This window comes from Adiantum capillus-veneris, chromosome 8, assembly GCF_014529385.1.
Source record: "Adiantum capillus-veneris isolate H3 chromosome 8, ASM1452938v2, whole genome shotgun sequence".
Classification (NCBI taxonomy): Eukaryota; Viridiplantae; Streptophyta; class Polypodiopsida; order Polypodiales; family Pteridaceae; genus Adiantum; species Adiantum capillus-veneris.
This window is the reverse complement of record NC_140938.1, coordinates 123,213,378-123,228,356: the sequence shown is the minus strand read 5'-3', so window position 1 is coordinate 123,228,356 and position 14,979 is coordinate 123,213,378. Positions and strand designations below refer to the sequence as shown.

General features: G+C 42.2%; 1 long non-coding RNA gene and 2 pseudogenes across 2 annotated transcripts; 1 reads left to right on the top strand and 2 right to left on the bottom strand.

The window, feature by feature from the left end:
- Positions 1-388: 388 nt before the first annotated feature.
- Positions 389-2,624, bottom strand: LOC147452888 (cytochrome P450 94A1 pseudogene; annotated as a pseudogene).
- A 526-nt stretch (positions 2,625-3,150) lies between these two features.
- On the top strand, positions 3,151-4,171 carry LOC147452887 (uncharacterized; annotated as a pseudogene).
- An 8,272-nt stretch (positions 4,172-12,443) lies between these two features.
- Positions 12,444-14,462, bottom strand: LOC147452886 (uncharacterized). 2 transcript variants are annotated; one of them, XR_015189007.1, is made up of 2 exons: positions 14,341-14,462; positions 12,444-13,001 (listed from the first exon to the last, which is right to left on the bottom strand). It is a non-coding gene; the product is annotated as an uncharacterized LOC147452886 (long non-coding RNA). The 2 variants fall into 2 exon arrangements; XR_015189008.1 differs by lacking the exon at positions 14,341-14,462 and adding an exon at positions 13,599-14,332.
- Positions 14,463-14,979: the final 517 nt, after the last annotated feature.

Genomic DNA, 14,979 nt, shown 5'->3' with positions numbered 1-14,979 from the left:
TCCTATATAGGGCACTTGGCTCCTACCTTCTAGGACCCCTTTCCACTCAAACTTCATTCTACCCTAGGGACCATCAAGACCCTTTTCCTAACACTACTCATGTCCATCTTTCCACTTGACAAGAACTTGACAACGTACATGATGTATTGTGCACAATATAGTGATTCCCTCTTGTAAAGGAAGGAGGAATTTTGTACAAGGCCATAGAAATTGAGTGAAACGTACATGCGTGGATCAAGGATAGGGAAGGGTGAATTGAGGAGAGCTTGAGGGAATTTCATAACCAATATGGGTGGGCATACATAATGACTCAACAATAAAGTGATGCTCTTAGAGGCTATTTATCGTTTTGGAATGATTTTGTAGCAAGAGCGCTAAGCAAGAGAGCTTTGATCCGGAAATATTTCATAACCCATGGCTATGTTGCTTTGATTTCAAGTCAATAAACTTTCGTGAGAGCTCTCATATTTCATATGCTCTCACAATCCATACCTACCATGAAAAGAATAATCATGCCTACGAGTAGCACACATATAAATACATCAAACTCTTGAAGCATGCCATGGACACTATCAACATGGAAGTGTTGATCTTCTTTTCAGAGTCACAGGCAACCCATTGGTCATCATCATGTTAACCCCATAAGAAAGCTTTGGCTTGAATCCCGGTTGCACCGCAAACTCAAACTCTTGAATGAGAGAAGCCACAAGGAGCTTCATCTGTATGAAAGCAAAGTCCTTTCCCAAGCAAATCCTTGGGCCAGCTTGGAAGATAGGGTACTTGAAGGGACTTGCCGGCACAAATACCCCATTTTCGTCTAGCCATCGTTCAGGTCGAAATTCACGACAATCTTCGCCCCACACTCTTGCTGCCCTTCCCATTGCAAACACATTGTAACTCACCTGAGAGCCCTTCAAAACTGGTGTTCCATCTGGAAAAACATCGTCTTGAGCCGCAAACTTGCAGTTGGACGGGACCGGAGGGTAGAGCCTCATTGACTCAGATAAGACACCATGCAGATAATTCATCTTTCTCACTTCTTCATAGGTGAACCTTGCTGTCTTCCCTGCATCATTCGACTTCCGCCCTTCGAGAATTTTCGCTATTTCTTTAAGGACCTCCCTCTCCACTATCGGGTGCACGCATATGAGCCACATAGAAAATGTAACACCCGATGCAATCGATTCACGGCCGGCCAGGATGAAGCTAAGCAAGATATCCTTCAACAAAGAATCAGAGATTACCATCCCTTCCTGCTTATCGCTATTGTTATCATGATCCAGGCTCTCTGTTTGCTCTTTGGCCAGTCGAATAAACCTTGCGAGAAGGTCTTTGCGGTCCTTCCCACTTGCCAACTCCTGCTTTCCCAGCTCAATGACAAAGCTTGCAAACTTATCCACTTGCTCCATGGCATCAATCAGTTTCTTCTCACTTCCAATCTTGAAAAACCTCTTTGTTTTCCACACAAAATCTGGTATCAGAAACCTATCTGCAGTGATTTGAAGGGCAACTTGAAAGCCTTGCACAAAGCCTTGAATGAGTTGATCAGGTACCCTTGCATAGGATATGTGTAGGGAGGCATTCCGGTCATCAACAGATGTAACATGCGTCGATGCAGAGATGTTACAATTGCCATATGTTTTTTTGAACTTAGAGCCGTCCAAGCAAGCTGGATCAGAACCAAATGTAAGCTGACAGATGGTATCAAATGTATAGAGCATCAGGAGGGCTTGGAGATCAATGTGAGCATCGGCGTCCAGGTTGTTGGCCAACGTTGGCAGCAAGCAGCTCACGATCTCAGCATCCGCAACTGCCATCACAAAATTTTTAAGGGAATTGGAGGTGAAGACATGGCTGGCAACCTTGCGTTGGAAGCGCCAGAGGGCACCATCACAGTTGAAGATCCCATTGCCAAGGAGCTCTGCAAAGAAGGGATAGAAGCTGGGGCCTTTAGGGTAGGAGGGGAAATGGGTTTTGAGGATGTGGTGGACGACCTGAGGATCCACTGTGGCCACAGAGATGGAGCTGCGACCAGTATTCAAGCGGAGAGTAAGGGAAGGGGACCTGTCGAAGAGGAAACAGCACCACTCATACAATTGGTGTTTGTTGAGCAGGACGAAGGGCAGGATGCCGATGAGGGGGAAGGAGGGCCCGTTGGGGTTGGCACCATAGCTGGGGTGATGCTTCCACAGGAGGAAGAGGAAGACCATAGTCGCGAATACACCCCCGCAGCACAAGATGAGGGCCCATAGAAACCCGTAATTAGCCTGCATGTGAAATCGCACATCAGCATAGGAGCTCACATACCTGCCCAATATGTCTGCAGGCGCAGAAGCGCTCTCCATTGACGAGCTTGCGTTCTCTCACTTTCGAAAGAATGTGCTACACTGCTAGGTGAAAGAATTGAAGTTTGAACATGCAGCCTCAGTGCCCAGGGGCCGGGAAGATAAGCCAATCGCCATCGAAGCAAGTAGGGGGTACCCGGCTGGAAAAAATCGAAAAAAGAGCAGAGAATCTACGCAGATGCGAGGCGATGGGGTGATGCAGCTCTCAGAGAGCAGGAGAGGAGAGGACGAGCCGGGGCGATGGGTGGATGGCGAGAGAGTCCCAGCCTCCCGGACATCAAATTAAATTGGCCCTCAAATCATCACGCCACTTTTTGCCTTTTGATCCAACAGTGCGACTATTCATTCATCCACGACTCCCGAAAACCCTCAGGAGTCCCACCTCAGGACTAAGGACTATATACACATGCACATTTAAGAAGCTCGTTCATGGGATCGACGGCGCGGAACTGAGGCGCGATCGGCGAGACGATCTGGATCGTCCGTGTGGCGAGGCCGGACTCGGGGTAGGAGGTAAACCCAGGCGCGAATGGCGGGACGACGTGGTGCAGGGCGAGTGACGTGGCCTCGGGCGACGAGGTGCCACGTGGATAAAGAGGTAGGTGGGTGACCGGGGCGGCTTTCCGTGCGCGGACAATGATTGTCAGTTAGGGCGCCGAAAGGGATTGCTTCATGCAAAGTGGGGTGGCGGGGTGGCGGGTTAGTTTCATATTTGAATTGGGGAAGGTCATGCAACAGAGCAGGTGTAGGGGTAAACCCGGGCTTCTGAACAGGGGGGGCATGCGGGTGTTTTGTGTTGACGAAGATGCACGCCTCCGCCAGTGGAGGGGAAGCGGTTGGGGGGCCTTGGGGGTGGGATCTGAATGGGTTGCTCTTGCAGCTACAAGGCAATGAGAGCTTCGGGGAGCTTGATAGTGCTTGGAACGAGTCCGAGGGGGGGGGGGGGCGGTTGGCGCTTCCGATGGAAACTCAAGTGATATGGATGAGGTGGAAGAGTTCTTTGAAGAGCATCAAAGTGGGTGTTTGGATGCATTTGCTTTTGCATCAACTAGGTACTTTGCTTTTGATAGACAAACATACGGGCTTATGATAGCTTCTATCGAAAGTGGCCAAACGATTACCATAACTGCTCTCAAAGCCCATGACAAGCGAGGTGTGCTAGACTTGAAAAAATGGGCAAGAATGAGGGACTCACTCCACGTAATGGTTGACCAAGGTGGATCTTCGCGTCTTGTTATTGGGAATGGAAAGTTGATTGCATGTATAGAAGATTGGGAAAGCATTGTTTCCGCATGCCACTCAAACGACCATTTATGCTTGCGGGCAACGATGGCATCCATTGCATGTACATGGTGCACAAGTATTAGACATCATAGAATCCCACTTGCTTATGTGAAGGAGTTTTTGGACTTGTGTGTTTGTGCATCGTTGCCCAGGTTGGGGGAATTGGAGAGCCATGACACCACTTCCACAGAAAAGTGCCCGGGTTTACAAGACACACAAAAGAGTCCCGACAGGGATGAAGGTGGTGTTGAGGAACATACAGCGCTGATGAATGATATTCAAAATGTGATCAACGCTATTGCCATCAAGCACAAGGCTAGATTGGTAGAGCGGCACTCATCGTCGTCGAGGGGCTTCATTCAACTTGTGTGTCATCGCAACGGGGAGGCACGAAGAAAGGGCCACGGTCATCGAAGACTGCGCACATCAAAGAAGTGTGGATGCCCGTTTACTATCGTCATTCAACCCATCTATGATATAAAGGAAAGTGTAAGGATAAGGGTTCATGTTGGGCACAAAGGTCATGTGCCAGGATCACGTGAGGATCTTTATCACTTGTCGGTGCATCCTACTGTGAGGAAACGATGCATGGAAGATTTGTTTGACGTTAGAACATGTCGCGATGTCGCAAAGATGAGTGTCTCCAAGGAGCTATTTCACTTCAATATGGCATTGCCGATAGAGAAAGTGTCACATAGATTCTTCATGATACCAAAGGAAATTCAAATGATGGCATATCAGCTTCGATCCGAAGGTAAATAAAGCCCTGAATGTCTCCTTGTTGGGATAATCATAGGTTTGTATGGGCTTATCTTTCATGGTGCCTGGGTTTATTTTGGGGTAGTGCCTGGGTTTATCTGTCAGATTCATTTAAGACTTGAGTTTAATTGACTGCTTTTGTTTAGGGAGGCTAGGAAGCAATGACTGGTCTTCAATGTACCAGGAGGCTCTAAAATTAAAAGAGCAAAACAAAGTTCTCTATTGTCAACCCTACAACCCGGATGCCTTCGATGAGATGGAAAGGCCATTCATACTCATTATTCAGGATGATTGGATGCTCGGCATGTGCTTGCGTTTCTCAACAAACAATGCTTGGGCAATAGACTCCACATTCAAAACAAATGTTTTTGGGATGCCACTCTATGGAGCCGTATTGCCAAATCAAAATGGAATTGGTTTACCCTTGTGGTTTATTTTATGCACACATGATGTAGGAACATCTCAAGAAAGCATTGCTTTGCAAGTGACACTAAGGCTTGTGTTCCACAGAATGAACAACATTCGCCCTCGAGCATTGGTGATTGACAAGTGTATGACTTCATTATTGGCCATCAATAAAGTTGTTCATGCTAATCAATCTTGTTGGGAGGTGGACAAAGATGGGACAACTCAACAAGTTGCATGTACTGTCTTGCTATGTTGGTTCCATACCAAGAAAGCATGGGTGGAGCACTTGCTTCCACAGGTTTGTAATATGGTTTTGTATATGTGTACGTGGGTTTATCTACATGTTAGAGGTTTATATGTTAGTGACTGGGTTTATCTGTCAGTGTCTGGGTTTATCTGTCAGTGCCTTGGTTTTTCTGTGTGTGAGAGCTTATCTGTGTGGACCTGGGCTGATATGGGTGAACTATAGATTATCTCGTATATGTTTCTTGATATTCCTGCCCACTTTTTTTGCAGGCTCCTAAGGAGATGCGTGAAACCCTATATGCATCAATGGAAAATCTAATGCAATGTGGTACAAAGGACAACTTCGAGGCTCGGTATGCCCAGTTGTTGATAGAATGTGAAGGCCACCCTAATATTGTAAGGTATATCTGCAATGGTTGGGCCGCAAAGACATGCATCTGGCAACGAATGTGGCCAAAATACGGTCGTTTATTTCCACATGGGCATGTGGACACTACCAATTTGGTCGAGTGACTATGGCACTATGTGAAATACACGCTTCTAGATGCAAGGATCAATCGATTAGCCTTGGTGTTAGACCGCGGGGGACTGGACCATGCAACTCTCCACCCAACCGTGCCATATATAGACTCCTAGCCCCTAAATATAGCGCCCCTTGACCACATGTCCGTCATGGACCTTGGCCCTGCCCTTGCCCTGACATTACTCCCCCCTTGGAGAAGCGTTTTCGTCCTCGAAAACACAAGTGGTAGTATCTTCGTAAGAACACTGATGTTTTCCTTATTGGCATCCTCTACACGGGCCAATTGTCCATATGACCGATACCTGGTGCAGTGAGGAGGTTCAATGAAACCAAGAGCAACATCTTGATTTTCAACATTGTTGTCCTTTTGCAACCACCCCTATCTAAATGGTAACTCATGATAACTCATGTGAGTATCTCGAAAAGCTCATAGCTACTGAAAGATAGAATAGGGAGTTTCCTCATGTCAGAATTCTGAACATTTTGGAACACACAGAACCACATGTTCACCCCTAACAAAGGTTACATGCCAACATACTTTGTCAGCACACCTACTAAGTCCTTGACTTATGAAACTATTGGTATCCAACCCCACCACAACAGGTGTTCAAAGTTAAAAACCTAACCTAAGCAAATTCTAGAATAAGGAGAGAATCACCTATTCAGAATGCATTGTGCTAACGTATGCTCTTAGCAGATCCTTTAGCACGGTTTGCTAATGTATGCGCTTAGCATATCCTTTAGTACTAAATAGAATACTTGTAAGCTGCCCATCCAACGTGGGATGAATAACAGCAGTAAGAGTGAGGTACTTTCCCCAACCACTTACAGACAATCGTCCACGGCTGACGACAAACTATGACTCAACCATTGAGTATCCAGCCATATACTCGATATGGAATGGAGACAACCAACTAGGTTGAAGGTAGATTGGAGGTTCCAGCAACCAATCACTAACATCCATACTCAGCCATCACCTTGTATGGCAGGATGTAAACTCATACGAAATCTGCAAGAGAGATTGCACTAGCAATGCAAAAGGATGCAGAAAGAATAAAGTTCATGGATTTGCATGCCGCTCCAAATAAATTTGTGTTAAACACTAGGGCCCATAACACCTAGTGTGCATGCATTTAACACAAACATATCCAAACCGCAATTCCATGATGAGACTTTCCACGATACTTACGTGAAAATCTTGCAACAAAGTTGGACCATAATAGAATGTGACAACCCGGTCACACCTAGGAACCAACCATGCGACCTTCTCATGAACATAGCATACTTTGCAGCGAAAGTTGGACCATAATAGAATGTGACAACCCGATCACACCTAGGAACCAACCATGAGACATTCTCATGAACGTAGCATACTTTGCTATATGTAGAAACGACCCTCCATTAAGGTGGTTTCACAGCACTTGTAATCACAACAAGTCTGTACTTAGTACCCGACAATTTTTTGCCACTGAAATTGTTCCTGATACTGTGTGCGTCAATTGGTCTAATGAACGGATGCGACCAGCACCTAGGAACTTCATCGCGACACATCATTTCGAATTGGGCGCCAATGTCAGTCCCAGAGACTCATATTCTCCACATGTGGAATATGTCTCAAGTAAGGATGCCAAGAAAAGTGACATCCATCAAGTACGAGTTGTACTTGTGTGTGGAGGTAACTACGAACACTCTGCGACGCGAGTGAGAGGGACCCTCATTATCATGCTCCACACTGGCTAAACCAAACTCCTTGAGTTCCTAGACCATGTTGTATCCCATGTGACAACATGTGCCAAATCGAACCCTACAAGTAGGTTCGTAACAGCATAAGGCAGAAAGGTAGATTGGACACTTGGCCCAAAATACTTTGTGCCAACATACCCTTGGTATGGATCTGCAATATTCAAGCATACTTATACGTCTTGAGAAACCAAGTAAAGCATACTGAAAAAGGAATATCACCAAATCAATAGATGCGTACCTGGAGATTTGAACGTAATGTTCACTTACCTGTATTCAAACGGAGAGGAGCACGTCTAATACCTGAAAAAACAAACATTATTGCACTGGGAACCATTGGTGTAGCCTTCGCAATTCAACCCCTTTGGTTAAAATCTACGTAGTCAAACCCCTTGGTAAGACCCTTTGTAGAAACTGCTCAACTAGCAGATAACGGTAACCAACATAGTTAACCGTGTACATAATGATTGGAATCAACTTGACAAGTTGAGTTTGTCTGCTACCGCGTGGTAGATTGCAGAATTCTCTCCTTGCAAGTCTAACTGGGAGAGATCAAACTGTGATGCTTGATGCCTATGCGGTGATTTAGCAGTCACCCGCCGGGTCGTACCCCAAACAATATGTCCATAGACACTCCATAGTGCTATAGAGAGAGCAGGAAATCCACCCAAGTGAACTGCCTAGCTCTTGTGGATGGCCATGCTGTCTCAACTTTTTGCTGCCTTGAGACGCCATGGTATAGATCAGCTGATGTGAGTTTAAGAGTATCAGAAACTCAACTCAATTGTCACACTAAAAAACATGTAGTGCTTACAGAACACCCAAAAAATCTGTAACGGGAAGACTCTTGCTTGGCCATTAACATCGATGGGGACTCCACAGGGTAGATCTGTTCAAGTTGGAGAACAATCACCCAAGAATGACAACATTTGGGTCTTACCCTAGGTCTGACAATGGCTCTTAGCCTGTGTGGCTTATAGCCCTTATGCCAATAATAAATTAGTGCTCAATCGACAAATCGATGAAGACTAATTTGGGTGGCGTCTTGGCCACTTTCTAGCTGAGAGTTAGAGCACCTTGGCTTAGGCTGACTCACGAGCAAAACGTGTATCAAAAGATTCTTAGAAAGTTTTCATTATTCTTTGAGAGAAATAAGAAAGATAGAGAAGGAGAGCATGCTGGGCTGAGGAACTTTTCTTAAGTTTCTGGAGTGTGTGCCCAAGCTGTATGCTCTTACGCATCTTATGCCTAACTTGCAGCCTATCGTATAAGTATTCCACATGTACAATTGTCAGGTATGACTTTTTCATTGAGAGAGATAACACAAAAACACAACCACATCTTGATATACCTGCCTTGCAGGGTCGTGATTGCATGAAAATGACTTAGCATGGGCACTTTGCCTGTGAAATAAGTCCTAGATTTAGGTTCCATTTAGTGTTGTTGGGTGTTGATAGCAACCAACCATCAGGTTCAACAATCCATCACGTAGTCTGTCCTTGACAGAGTTGCGAGTGCTAGAGCGGAAGCATAAAGCATGAAATGGTGGAATCCATGCCACCTACTTAGCATGCCTTGCATGCAAAAGCATAAGCCCTTGGCTACTATGACGGTTTCAAACGTGAGAGCCACAACCATAAGTGCCTTGCACAGTTTAAACTGGTAGGGATTGTGTGAGTGAATATTCCCTAATTTTCTAGCTCCCCAAACTTGTGTGCCAATGCCGTTGACTCCAAGTCATTGGGCAGTACCTTGGCACAAGGGAGAAGCCTTGCTTCATGTAAAATTGCCAAAGCACTTTGCTTTGCACAATGACAGTAATTGCCAAGCAAAGTGTAAACATGGAAAAAACAAGAAAAACTTAAACTTGGCTAACCTGGTTGTTACTGTAACCAGTTGTCCCGAGATTTCGTGGAAGAAAACTCGCTTGTCTAGGCTGGCTTCATATGCTTTCAAATTGCTTCCAATGGCTCAAATTTCTTGCCGACTAGTACTGAACCTCCTGAACTAGCTTCTTTTGGACTTTTTTTGCTCTATTTTTGTTCTGTCTCAAGTACTCCCTCTAGTATGACAATAGAGAAGGGTTTTTGTTCAGTCTTAAGTACGTCCTCTAGTATGACGGTAGAGCATATATTTGTCACAAAAATTGTATAGTTCTTTGAGTGTGTAATTTATTATGTAGCTCTTTTTCACTCTATATATGTTTAATAAAGGTTTTTATTTTTATTAGTTTAGACTTTTCCTACATAAACCCAAGTTTATATAGAAAATTCTTTATTTTTTGTATGTAAGAATCAATTTAAAGTTTCTTGTGACAAAAAATATATTGGCCATGTCTAATTGTATTAGAATCCTCCCTTGTTGACATGGCCAAGAGATTGTGTGTCACAAGGAACTTTAAATTGATTCTTACATACCAAAAATAAACACTTTATTAAATAAGCTTGAGTTTATATAGGAAAAGTACAAACTAATAAAAACAAAAACCTATATTAAACATATTGAGGCACTCCAAGGCGGGCAACAAGAGAGGCGACCTCTAAACACCCCTCAAGGCTCCCGTGCTGCTCAATTGGGGCTGGGATAACCACAAGCAAGAAACATCAACAACAAACCCACAGTCAAACAAGTGAAGAGACACCACCTAGTTATGGGATGCGAACTAGGACGCAAGAGAGATCTTGTCATGACCAAGAAGAGGAACAACAAAAACATGCACAAGCAATCTTGCACCAAGACCAACACCAAATGAAGCAAGAGAGAACTTGCATGATACCTTGTTTATAACTTGCAAATGGAGATGGTTCGCTACAAGGCTACCATAAAGCTTGTAAAAAAACTAATCCAATGCATAGTGAATGCTAAATATTACCAACACACACGCACACTGTCTTAGGGTGTGGGAGCCCTCTCACCACAATACCCTCTCACAATGGACAAAAATTTAACGATGAAAACACACTAAGCACTTTCTCAAACAGGCTCAAATGATAGAACTTAAAAGACACAAGTCACCTTGCATTTTCCAAAGAGCTTTACACGAGTGGAAAGAAAAAGAACTTGAAGCCAAGCATGTCTTTGAAGCACCAAAACTTCAACTATTCATATTTAAAGAGCATATACAATAGTGGTTTGAGTGGTTTGGATGGGAGGAAGGAGTGTGTGTGTGTGTGTGGAAGTATGAAAGGAAGTAAGAGAAGACTAGGGTGACTTGTGAAAAAAAGTGGACAGACTGAAGGCCACCATAAAATCCATATCTCATCGATGGTGCTCCAAAAATTATGAACAAAATTGAATTGATTATTTAGCTTGTGGGCTACAATTTTTTTGTTGGTCACGTTGAATTTGCACAATGCATCCAAGAGTGAACCCCTCCATGAGTCATATCATAATACAATGCATTCAAGTTATCTTTACACATGCATAGAGGAGGATCATTGGTAAATAAAGAAATATATACATGATGGGACTAGTGTATGGACTACTCCTTGACTTTAGCTCAATGAGCACATGGTGTTAGAATAATGAGTACATAATAAAAACACATAAAAGGATTAAAGATTTGAAAAAAGATAATGGAATCATATGACATGGTCTCTTTTTTGTATTATCTTGGGTGAAAGAAATAAAGGTATGCAAGTAAATGAAAATTATATAATAAAAGTGACTAAAGGAGTAAGATCTGATTTTTTAGTATAAAAGAAAATATTATAAGATTAAAGGATGTACACACTTGTAATAAAAATATAGTTATGGTGCAAGAGGGAGAAAGAAGACATACATAGGTCTAATAAAACACACCTAGATATAAATATTTAAATAAAATATCAAAATAATTACAAAAAATCTCTATATTTAAGTCTTATATACAGTAAAATATTTACACCCAAATGGGTCATAATATATTTTCTATTTTATTTATTTTCTTTTCTTTGCTCACTTGTCCAATGACTAACTAGCAAAGGGTTTTTTTTAGAAGATATTGGAAAAGTCCCGTAACTCACACACGCCTATGTGCAGTGAAACGATGAGGACTTGGAGGGTTCACTATATGTAAACCATCTATACAACATGTGTTCAAAGGGTATTTAAAAACCTTTTATCTGTGAATCTTGAACTAATAAAACAACCCTTATTTCTTTATGAACTTACGGGTTTTTTTCCAAAGTGCAATAAAAAAACCCCTTATTTAAATATATTTATGTAAATTTACCCAAAATTTTTGAATTAAAAAGCCCCTCCTGTTGAACTCTCATGGTATACTTACATACATAGAGCTGGATCCCCCGAGGATGAGGATAAGCACAGTGTTTGAGTGACTTTGATAGGGTAAGATAACTCACTATGGCAATTACGGAGAGCTAAAAAATGGCTATCAATTTATACAATTAAAAAAGAGCTACATAATAAATTGTATACGCAAAGAACTATATAACTTTTTTGTCAAACATATGCAATCAAACAAAAATACACAATAATGTATACAAAAAAAGTACTATACAATAATATGTTCCTCCCACAACTCTGCACACAATGAGTTCTACTCAGTTTTTCACTCTCATAGCCTTGCATCTTGATACATAAGCAATCAAACAAACATATAATAGAATATCAATGGTTATTTGTATTCATTTTCAATCAGTTTGAAGAATGATCTATATATGATTAAGCATTTTATTTTACAATACTTAGAATAATGAACAAAACAATTGTTATAAGGTAAAGAACTAATTACATTTCAAACACACACAAGTAGCTATATACCTATCACTAAATCCAAGATTGCTTGCATCAAAAAAGCTCTCTCGAAGGAGAAAAATGCTCAGATTGTCACCAACATCTAGAGTTGTCCCAGCTTTAAAGAAGAGGCAATTGGTGTATGGATGCACCATGTCAAAGAATGTGCAACTTTTTCAATCCCCATTGAATTGTATCTACATCAGACGCCTCGACTACTCTCTTCTCCTTCTACATGCCAATGCCTTGGACATAGAGGATAGGACGACATCGAGATGTATCTTTCTTCCTGTTGGGATATCGCAACTAAAAATCTCTCTCTCTCTCTCTCTCTCTCTCTCTCTCTCTCTCTCAACCCAATTCAACATTGCATACAATTGATGCAGGTATATCAACGATCATTGGGAAAGGCACATAACCTAACTCAAGTTCAACAAGGAGACCCCCCGTTTTCAGCTACACGCCAAGTCATTCCTTTGCTCAATGGCAATGTCGTGATGTATAACATCAATATTGAGAGATTCTAGAGGTGCAACTCCAAATCTCCCCATTGGATAAGGACAGATATCAAGGATCTCTCCAATGCTCTCAATGACAAAGACTGACATCTTGAAATTCTCAAAATCAGCAACACACTTGTGGCCCTAATGGCCTTTAAGTCTAATGCCAATGATCTTCTCCTCTAGAGAGAGTGTGATTATTGGAAAGACATTTTGGTGGATAGACATTTTGTGTCCTAGACCTGCAGAGAGCCAATTAAAGCCATTCTTTTCATCATCATCCCCATCTAGATTTACCTACAAGAAATCGCTGCTATTATAAGTTGTATCAACTTGCTTGAAGTTGAAAGCCTCAACTTGAAGTGGCCACATTATCAGAATTGATGCACTTGTTGAACAGCTTGCTTATGCATAAGTTGCCACCAACCATCGGCCTAACTGGCATTGTAGGTTTTCCACCTGAAAAAAATAAACGGTGCACAGGTGTTAACTCAATATAGCATCATTTGATCTAATTGTCAATGGACATCGAAATTTGACAATCAAACTCTGGTGTATTGAAGCAACAACTAGCATTAAATGGATTCCAACAATTTTTACTTGACAGAGAAGACAATCATCAACACAGAAGAACTCCCAAACACAACAAAGAGGGCTCATTGAAGATGTCCCTTAGCCTAGTACCAGTACGGCCAATGAAGACTATGCACAACAAGGAAGTTTCTGGAGTTAACATGTACATCTTGGCGAGACAAATCAGATAGGTGGAGACTCATTAGTTAATAGGATGTCCAAATGTGTCATAGGCCGTTAGAAATGAGAATGCAAAACAATACTAAGAGACATTCCAATGTTAAATCAGATACAAGAGCCCCGACTTGGCTTCACGTTCGTTATAATCTTTGATAGAAGACATCAAGGAGAAAAATGAAGTGTTGAGTTACCGACACTAGCAAATAGAGATAGGAGAAGAAGACTGGCAACATCATGTGATTGCAAGATATTTTGACCTTTTACTTCTTTAACAAACACAGTAAATTGAATACATCAACATACCTTGAGAATCATGCAACATGTGAAGCTGGCATCAAACCAGCCTGATAGAAGAACAAGTAGACATAACTGAAGCAGATGTTCTTCACATAGCAAAAGAATAATCAGTAGTGACCGCCCAGATCTCTCAAGTCTGATCCCTCAACAAACACCCGAACACCAATAAAGACCTGCTAAGATTAGGCATTCGCACCTCCATCGCTAGCATCTCCCCACTCAAAACCTATGAGACTTGTAACAAACATGTCCTACCATAGCTGCAACAAGATTGATGAAGATCTTTCTAATTGAAGAAGCACGTGTGCATGTATAGAAGTTGTACAATCAAAAAAAGCTCTCTGCTTCAACCAGTAGAAGAACAACAAAACTGACATAATAGCAGCCCTAGAATGAAAAACAAAGCTTTAAGGGAAAAGCCATGTGACCCGTCTCATCTTGTCTGAGATCAAGAGGCAAAAGATTCCACCGACACTAATATGATAAACACAGGTACAATATCGGTGTCACACTGCTTCGCAGTAGTCTCCGGAAAAGTAACCAGCTTTTTTGCAAGTGTAGCGAGCATTTCCACCTCCACCTCTGCCTTCACCTCTCAAACCACCATAGTCGCCTCCACCACCGCTAACTGAGCTATAACCTCCTCCAATACCTCTCTCTCTCTCTCTCTCTCTCTCTCTCTAAAAAACCTTTCACATGGTAAAGAGTAGAGGTGGGAAAAATGAGCAAGAAGTGGATTGAGTAATACCTATCATGCACGCCAACCTGCCTGTGAAATTCCATGCCCTACTGCTACTAATGTTTCTAATCTCGTCTCTCTGCATGCGCGTGCTTGCCTCGCAAAAAACCTTGGTTGTCTCATATTTTGTGTTGCAAATGAAACAAGAAAAGAAGGAGAAAGAATCTTTAATATCTATCAGAGGGAAAGAGGGAGAAAGAATCTAAACTAGTCTTGCTTGGTGGGTCTATCAAATAATCATGTAGCACATGCCAATTGCAATCGAGTCCAGCTTATTGAACTTAGGGTCTAGATTCTAGAGGACACTACTGAAGGACATTTATGTTACCCACGTTCGTCTTCATTTCAAATTTTGTAATGTCAGTTTGATTGTACAACTTATTCAAGGAAAGGTTGTCATAGTGTTGGATGTTTGATTTGTGAGTACAGATTAATTATCGTAGTAGAGCTTTTGATGTAGTCATGCACATGCCCTCCATCTATAATACATGCACCCAAAGTACAGTTGATCTCATCGAAGGCTGGTTTTCTTTCACGAATGATGGTCAAGAACTGAAGCAATTCAAGGTCTATTTCATGTCTTAAAAAGCATGAAATCTTGTACAAAGTTGCATGTGGCTAGTGGACCGAGCTTGTGATATGGCATGT